Source organism: Amia ocellicauda, chromosome 11, assembly GCF_036373705.1.
Source record: "Amia ocellicauda isolate fAmiCal2 chromosome 11, fAmiCal2.hap1, whole genome shotgun sequence".
Lineage (NCBI taxonomy): Eukaryota > Metazoa > Chordata > Actinopteri > Amiiformes > Amiidae > Amia > Amia ocellicauda.
Window position 1 is genome coordinate 690,981 of NC_089860.1, and position 9,136 is coordinate 700,116.

The window sequence follows — 9,136 nt, forward strand, 5'->3', positions numbered from 1 at the left end:
GGACCCCGTTTTCTTTTCGGCATTCAAAGTCAAAAAAGACATACCGGTTGTGCGGCGGCTCCTTTTTAACCGGCTGAATAAAGCACTGGTGTTCGGACCCCGGGGTTAAATCAGCATTACAGATCCTGCATCTCGGCTCCAGACATTTGTGTGGTTTAACCTCATGAAAACGGTACTGGAGGCAACACTGCGGGCAATATTTAGTTTGATCACAATAACTCCGTTTTTTAACCCCCTCAGCAGCGGCCCTCTGTACCTTATGCTCGGAAAAACAGAACGCAGAGAGACAAATCCTTAAGCAATCTTTACATCGGATGGTAGGGGCCAAACCCTTACGACATTGCGGATTGAAACAGACGTTACAGTAACCGTCACAGCGGTGCTTAAGCTTATCATTGAAGGCCTTATAACAACAATGACAAACATACGAACAACCCAAAAAAGCAGTCAAACTCTTTATTCCAAAGTAATGACTATCACTTAGGAAGAGAAACAGTGTCTGTGTATGGGTTTCAGGATGTGTCTGAAATTTCACAAATACTTCCTTTACCTCACAACGGTACCACACAACAATTTTTAAAGACAACAACTCCTCAAACTTGCTGATGTCTGAAAAGGCAACCATCTGTTGAGAGTTTAAGCCGGCCCTCTGATGAAGCATTAAAGCCTCTTGCAGAGCTTGGGGTTCAGGCATGTCGGGGGTGAGTAGTTTTATTAAACTGTAAGCAAAACAGAGCTTATTGTCCCCACTGGAACTCACCACTAATTGCCTGAGCTTGGTCCTAATTATGTCGTTTTTCAAGCATTTCGACAGTCTTCTAAGCGCCCCACCCTCAGGGTTACGAACCACATTCTTTACCAGATACAGACTTTCATCAGCTAAGATGGCTGCGTTACTTTGCAATAACGCTTCGATTTTAGCCAGACGTCTAAATTATCTCCACTCAGCATTACAGATAGGTTGCTAAACAAATCATCCCCTCTGAGTTCAAACTGTACAACATCTCGAGGTCTGACCCTTTCAGCAACCTGTTCAAGCATTTTCTGCAAGGCCTCGTGTATGTTGACAAATATTTCTGCATAATTGTCACAATTTAAAAGTTCTGCAAAATTAAAACGCTGAATCATTTCAAAATTGTTATAGGCCGGTCTATCTATAATCACGGCATCACTGGTACTCTTGGACACATCATCATTTTGAACAAAGCCTTCACCCCCTACATTCTCACAGAGCATGTCCTCCACAGCCTTATCAGTCTCAGAACCCTCCACATTCCGAACACCCCCACTGCTGACATCTACAAAACCGCCTTTTTGAGGAAGCTCATTTAAAGCCTGTAAAAGTCCTTCAAAGATATCCAAGACCCTCCTCTATAGTGATGGCTGCTTCTGCCGCCATCCTGTGTTCTAATTGTCTCAAATCATTTATAAAAGGGGCAGAATTTGGTTGGGGTAGCTCCTCCAAAGCCTCCACCATTTCAAACAAATCGGGGTGAACTAGGGGGTGAACCTCTATAAGCGCTACCGGTGGGAGGTGGTTATTTAGATCATTGACCATCTGTAACAGGTCGGGGTTCACCGGTAAGTCTGTTAATTCACATTCTATCGGTGGTAATTGGGGGTTATTTAAATCATTTATCATTTGTAATAGTTCCAGGTTCATTGGGACATCAGAGGAGTTCACAACAGGGCCGGGGATGTTCTCTCGGGAAGGTCTTTTTGGGGCCCTAGCTTGTTCATAATCCTTTAGTTTGTGAGTTCTTTTACCAAGTCAGGACATTTTTTAATTTATTTTTTATTTTTCCAACAACCCACAATAGTAAGGCGTTTTGTGTCTATTAAAACATTAAATACGGTACAATTCGTTAGTAAGGGTATTAATAAGGGTGTTTTGGCTCTCTATCACCAGGTTTTGCCCCACTAACACAAGTCTTTGATTTTGTAACAAAGTATGTAGCAACTCATGCCGACCATCAGGAAGTAGCTCCGGGGGCTGGTGGCCTGGCTCAGCTTCAAAGGATGGTCGCTCCGGTAAATCTCGGTCGAAGGAGGCAGGGAGCGAGCGTATACTCATGGACGGAGACCAAGAAGGCCTTTGCGGTGACACCCTGGCCAAGCGCGGGGTACTGTTCCGCGTTTCTGTAGCCAAGAAACGGGTCTGGGGGGACGATGTTGAAACCAGGCCGTCGTTGGGTGGTGTGTCCGCCCTGACTGATGGCGACCCCTGAGGTTGTTGGATGCCTGTATTTGTTCCGCCCGACAATGTGGCGGGCTGAATCTGGGGTGTTGAATTACCCCCAGAAGGCTGTGGCCTGAGTAGATGTTGGGGGGTCTCCAAGACCACCGTGGGGGATCCTCTCGGTGATCTCACCGGGGAAGATGTTTGATCCCACTTAGACGGGGTAATTGTCCTCAATAGCTCATCCACAGAATGACTATCCCAAGAGTCTAGGGAAGAATAAAAATATACATTACATTTACATCTTTAAACGGCAACAGAAATCAAACTTAAAACATGTCCAGGACATTCAAAAGCTTTAGCTTTTTTAGACCTTTGAAAATAGCCTTAGACATTCACTACAACGCCTTATTATTTACAGACAATATATTTATTAGGACTTGATAATAAATGTAAAACAGAGAAGCCACTGTAAATAAACTGTTTCTTAAATGTTTCTTTAAAAACTGTAATATTGTTAATAAAACACACACACACACAACAACATTTCATTTTTAAACGAACCTTCCAAGTGTAAACGCTTCCTGATCCCGGGACTTCCTGTTTCACAAACGTTTTCACGATCTGTTTAAATATTAAATACAATGAACACCTTCAAGCCTTTTCCTACAACCACTTTAAAACAGAAGTATAATAGCGGGAGATAAGCCAAACAACTTACTAAACCCTTTCGGACGGCTTTACTTCCTAACCAGACGGTACGGCAATCGGTCATTTCTAAACACGTTCCCCAGAAACAAGCCTAGACCTGTCCGGACTTCTAAAGATCTTTCCCAGAACCCCCCGCCCTACAGGAAACGGTCACCCATCGCTTAAATATTAGCCCTCAACGGGCAAACAAAGCCCTTTTAAAAACATTAAAGTTTGAAAGATCTTACTTACCTCCACAGAATAATCGTTTCTTATGTTTTTCGGCTGGTTTAGCTTTTTGCACCGCTGTGAAGGTAAGAGACATGTTTAACCTTTAACCACACCGCTTTATAAAAAGCTTTAACCTCTTACAGGCTGCAGACATATACTCACAGCTATCAGATACCGGGGCTGACGGCCTTTCAGATTCTTGAAAGGTTACGGTTCTCGAAGGTAAAACGAAACAAGCCCTCGATGTGGAAGGCCTTTCGTTGTCTCGAACCACGTTTCTTAATACTGTTAGACAGGATAATTTTTTTAAATTAACAAAACTGGACTCAAACATCTTACAGAAACGTTATACAAACAAACAGGGGTTTAGTTCTTACCCGGTCGGCAGACAGCCTGTCTAGGGACAACCACTTCTCTTGGTCGATCCTCGGAGACATTAATCACAGACCTTTCGATAGTTTCTGTGTAATTAAAGAGACCGGCATTAATATATATTAAAACGTTTTCATAACTCTAATGAGCCGCTTCAAAACCACACACACCCATACATAAGAACCCATGAGCGCAAACACAAAAATCTTACCGTCGTTGTTCCAGATGATCTCCTCAGCGTTGGGAATTAACTCCTGTTGACTGGTTGAAAAATAATTTTACAGAACTTAAAACAGATGTTATAGCCTTATTTACAATACATGCACACAACACGCTCTGAGTCAATGAAAATAATCTGAAGACTTGCCTAAAAACTCGTTTAAATCGAAGTCGCTGATGTTGTTTCCGGACATTGTTGATCTTTAGTCTTAAATCGAAAGGTCAGTAAGAGTCTGTCGAGCTGAAGACCAGACCTTCATACTTATAATGATGGCCACATGCCGGATCTGCTTGTAAGGCATTGTTCTGGTCTGGCCTTTGTGCCGCCCTGTTACCAATTAACATATCAAAACCAACCAATAAAATGACACTGCATCAAATTTCAAATAGAAACCATAATGGAGACGATCTCTCTCCTCTCTACTCTAAACTTTTATTAGAACCTTTTGGTCTCTCAAAAAAACATTTTTAAGCATCAAGACCTATAGTCAACAACCACTAAGAATATTTCAGGCCTTTATAAGCACTAAAAAACAACCTGAGCCAAGAAAATAACTATAAAGATCTAAAATAACTAGCGCTTTTACAGTGATTTTTTTTTTTTTTTATAGCGATGCTTTGTTTGGTATTAAACAAGTCACAAACTACTCAGAACAGCATTTATCCCCGCAAAAGAGATATTTGGGTTTATTTTACAAAGCTTATAAATTATATAGGTTAAAAGTATTCTGAATGTTTTGATACCACACGCCATACCTACTGTTGTCTGAGCCCATTCCCGCCCCCGCCCCCGCCCCCGCCCCCGCCCCCGCCCCCGCCCCCCATGGTGTGAGTGATTTAGCCTTGAGTGATGTGATCTATTTAGCATTGAGTGATCAGTTGTTTTTATTTTTTAAATGATTCCTTATCATCAGGGATTGAGACTGCTAAAATACCTTAAAAGCATATCCTTATCTTAAGTCTAACTCTTATGAGCTTTAAGACCCTAGAATGTATTTAAGTAAAACGACTGAACACATTATGTGAGAGATAAAATATAACCACAGCTTTTTTTTTTTTTTTTTACAAAAACAATTAACCTATACACACAAACAACCACACACACACCCTCTTTTTTAATTGTATTTTTAATTAAATTTGAGGGGAGAGACAGAGCCAGATACAGTGTGGATAACATAAGTACCCTATGCAAAACAGGCATTGTTAGGACCTGGGATCATAACAGACAACAGAACTTGTTGATCTTATAAAATGATTGGGCGAGAGAGAGAGAGAGAGAGACAGACAGAGACAGTGTGAATATGATAAACGCACTATTCAAAACTGGCATTGTTAAGACCTGGGACCATTACAGACAACAGAACTTGTTGATCTTATAACGGTTTAGATTTACTAAACCATTACATGTATATTTAAAAAAGACCCCCAACCACTACAGGAAGAGCCGACCCATTCACACTCTACAGTTGACCAACAAGAACAACAAGAACAACAGGTTATGGGCGGCCTTGTTGTTCAGGGTTTTATGGGTGTACACTTTCTGACGGATATGACGTAGGAATAATTAAGGAAATAACTCTACCTAGAATCACGCCCCCCAATTATGACGTAGGAATATTAATAAGCTTAGGGCATACGTCATAACAAAATAGGCCGCGCCCAAAAAATCCTACTATCTACTCATAAGAGTAACAGCAATGTCGCCGATCCTGCTACGGTCATATTGTAACAGCAACAACATGTATCGATTTTAAAAGTGTCAGTTCCAGCGCCTCGCAAAGCTACCCTTCTGTGATCGTTTGTTCTCAAGGTCAGGATTTCTTGACACTCCGAGGAAGAGAAAACGATGGCCAGCCGCGTTACAGGGACAGGTTACACGGCACTGGCACGCGTGCACCGCGGGTTGTTTCTGCCCGGTTTCGAACTAGGGACCTTTCGCGTGTGAGGCGAACGTTATAGCCACTACACTAAGGAAACCGACCCGTCCTGGCGTTTCGAATGGCTCCCATCGAAGCAGGCTGGTAAAACGCGCACAGGCGTATCCCGTGGGCCAGCCTGTGAGATAAAGGTTTCTATTTTCACTGACCTATTTTGCATTGCTCAAGGGCACATCAGGACACTTTGGAAACTCTTTCAAAGGCAGGACGCCCTGCGCTCTGACAGTGCCTGCACTTAGCCCAACAAGGTGATGCTGAATGGCTTGTTCAAACGGCTGGTGGTCTTCCTTCACCACCAGACTATCAGAGCTATTGTGCCTTCTACACCTTACGGTAGCAACAAATCTAACTACTGCTTTACTTTAACAATAATAATGACGGCGACCACGACGACAACAACAACAACAACATCATCATCATCATCATCATCAGATTTTAATTAAAAGTGGCTACACCAGCGTTTACAATTTCATCCTGTCGACGGACGGACGCTCTGAGTGCACCGATTTCGGGCACTCCAATGAAGAAAAGCCACCCACTGCCTCTAGGGAACCACGAGGGCAAGCAGGATGAAAAGGACCGGACCACAACAGGCTGTTTCCGCCCGGTTTCGAACGGGGGACCTTTCGCGCGTTAGGCAAACGTGATGACTGCTACACTACGGAAACTGACACTGTGGCCTCTTGCTTCGAACGGTTACCGTTGGAGCCTGCTGGTAAAACGGGCTCAGGCGTTTCAGGTCGGCTAGGCTGTGAGATGGCGTCTGTAGTGCCGCGAAAGGATGCCATTTTCACTGACCTGTTTGGCATTGCTAAAGGGCACATCAGGATACTTCGGAAACTCTTTCAAAGGCAGGACGCCCTGCGCTCTGACAGTGCCTGCACTTAGCCCAACAAGGTGATGCTGAATGGCTTGTTCAAACGGCTGGTGGTCTTCCGTCACCACCAGACTATCAGAGCTATACTGCGCCTTCAACTACATAAGAGTAACAGCAATGTCGCCGATCCTGCTACGGTCGTATTGTAACAGCAACAACATGTATCAATTTTAAAAGTGTCAGTTCCAGCGCCTCGCAAAGCTTCCCTTCTGCGATCGTTTGTTCTCAAGGTCAGGAATTTTTGCCACTCCGAGGAAGAGAAAACGACGGCCAGCCTTGGGGCAGAGAGATGGGGACGGGTAACACGGCACTGGCACGCGTGCACCTCGGGTTGTTTCCGGCCGTTTTCGAACCAGGGAATTTTTGCGTGTGAGGCGAACGTAATAGCCACTACACTACGGAAACCGACCTGTCCTGGCGTTTCGAATGGCTCCCATCGAAGCCGGCTGGTAAAACGCGCACGGGGGTTTCCCGTGGGCCAGCCTGTGAGATAAAGGTTTCTATTTTCACTGACCTATTTTGCATTGCTCAAGGGCACATCAGGACACTTTGGAAACTCTTTCAAAGGAAGAACGCCCTGAGCTATGACAAGACTTACACTTACCCCAACAAGGTGATGCTCAATGGCTTGTTCAAACAGCTGCTGCTCGTCTTGTGCCACCATCAGACAATCACAGAGCTATTGTGCGTTCTACACCTTACGATAGCAACAAATCTAACTACTGCTTTACTTTAACATTAATAATGACGGTGACTACGACGACAACAAGAACAACAAGAACAACATCAACAACAACAACAACAACAACAACATCATCAACATCATCAGATTTTAATTAAAAGTGGCTACACCAGCGTTTACAATTTCAACCTGTCGACGGACGGACGCTCTGAGTGCACCGATTTCGGGAACTCCAATGAAGAAAAACCACCCACCGCCTCCGGGGAACCACGAGGGCAAGCAGGACGAAAAGGACCGGCCCACAGCAGGCTGTTTCCGCCTGATTTCTATCGGGGGACCTTTCGCACGTTAGGCAAACGTGATAACCGCTACACTACGGAAACTGACACTGCGGCCTCTTGCTTCGAACGGTTACCGTTGGAGCCTGCTGGTAAAACGGGCTCAGGCGTTTCAGGTCGGCTAGGCTGTGAGATGGCGTCTGTAGTGCCGCGAAAGGATGCCATTTTCACTGACCTGTTTGGCATTGCTAAAGGGCACATCAGGACACTTCGGAAACTCTTTCAAAGGCAGGACGCCCTGCGCTCTGACAGTGCCTGCACTTAGCCCAACAAGGTGATGCTGAATGGCTTGTTCAAACGGCTGGTGGTCTTCCGTCACCACCAGACTATCAGAGCTATACTGCGCCTTCAACTACATAAGATTAACAGCAATGTCGCCGATCCTGCTACGGTCGTATTGTAACAGCAACAACATGTATCGATTTAAAAGTGTCAGTTCCAGCGCCTCGCAAAGCTACCCTTCTGCGATCGTTTGTTCTCAAGGTCAGGATTTCTTGCCACTCCGAGGAAGAGAAAACAACAGCCACCCTTGGGGCAGAGAGATGGGGGACGGGTAACACGGCACTGGCACACGTGCACCGCGGGTTGTTTCCACCCAGTTTCGAACCGGGGACCTTTTGCGTGTGAGGCAAACGTGATAGCCACTACACTACGGAAACCAACCCGTCCTGCTATTTCGAATAACTCCTATCGAAGCCGGCTGGTAAAACGCACACAGGCGTTTCCCGTGGGCCAGCCTGTGAGATAAAGGTTTCTATTTTCACTGACCTATATTGCATTGCTCAAGGGCACATCAGGACACTTTGGAAACTCTTTCAAAGGAAGAACGCCCTGAGCAATGACAAGACTTACACTTACCCCAACAAGGTGATGCTCAATGGCTTGTTCAAACAGCTGCTGCTCGTCTTGTGCCACCATCAGACAATCACAGAGCTATTGTGCCTTCTGCACCTTACGGTAGCAACAAATCTAACTACTGCTTTACTTTAACAATAATAATGACGGCGACCACGACGACAACAAGAACAACAACAAGAACAACAACAACAACATCATCATCATCAGATTTTAATTAAAAGTGGCTACACCAGCGTTTACAATTTCAACCTGTCGACGGACGGACGCTCTGAGAGCACCGATTTCGGGCACTCCAATGAAGAAAAGCTACCCACCGCCTCCGGGGAACCACGAGGGCAAACAGGATGAAATGGACCGGCCCACAGCAGGCTGTTTCCGCCCGGTTTCGAACCGGGGACCTTTCGCGTGTTAGGCGAACGTGATAACCGCTACACTACGGAAACTGACACCGCCACGTCTTGCTTCAAACGATTACCGTTGAAGCCTGCTCGTAAAACGGGCTCACGCATTTCAGGTCGGCTAGACTGTGAGATGGCGTCTGAAGTGCTGCGAAAGGATGCCATTTTCACAGACCTGTTTGGCATTGCTAAAGGGCACATCAGGACACTTTGGAAACTCTTTCAAAGGCAGGTCGCCCTGCGCTTTAAAAGGGATCCCAGCTATGTTGGAGTGGAGCTTTTTGCTTTGGGAGAGAAGGAGGGTACGTTGGAACCTTTTGAGACGGTAATTGAATACTCTTATGAGGACTGGTTG

The 9,136-nt window shown here is 45.2% G+C and overlaps 2 non-coding genes across 2 annotated transcripts; both read right to left on the minus strand.

Moving 5' to 3' along the window:
* Nucleotides 1–8,111: 8,111 nt before the first annotated feature.
* On the minus strand, nt 8,112–8,184 carry trnav-cac (transfer RNA valine (anticodon CAC)). The gene has a single exon. It is a non-coding gene; the product is annotated as a tRNA-Val (tRNA).
* A 569-nt stretch (nt 8,185–8,753) lies between these two features.
* On the minus strand, nt 8,754–8,826 carry trnav-aac (transfer RNA valine (anticodon AAC)). Its single transcript has one exon. It is a non-coding gene; the product is annotated as a tRNA-Val (tRNA).
* Between the last annotated feature and the right edge of the window lie 310 nt (nt 8,827–9,136).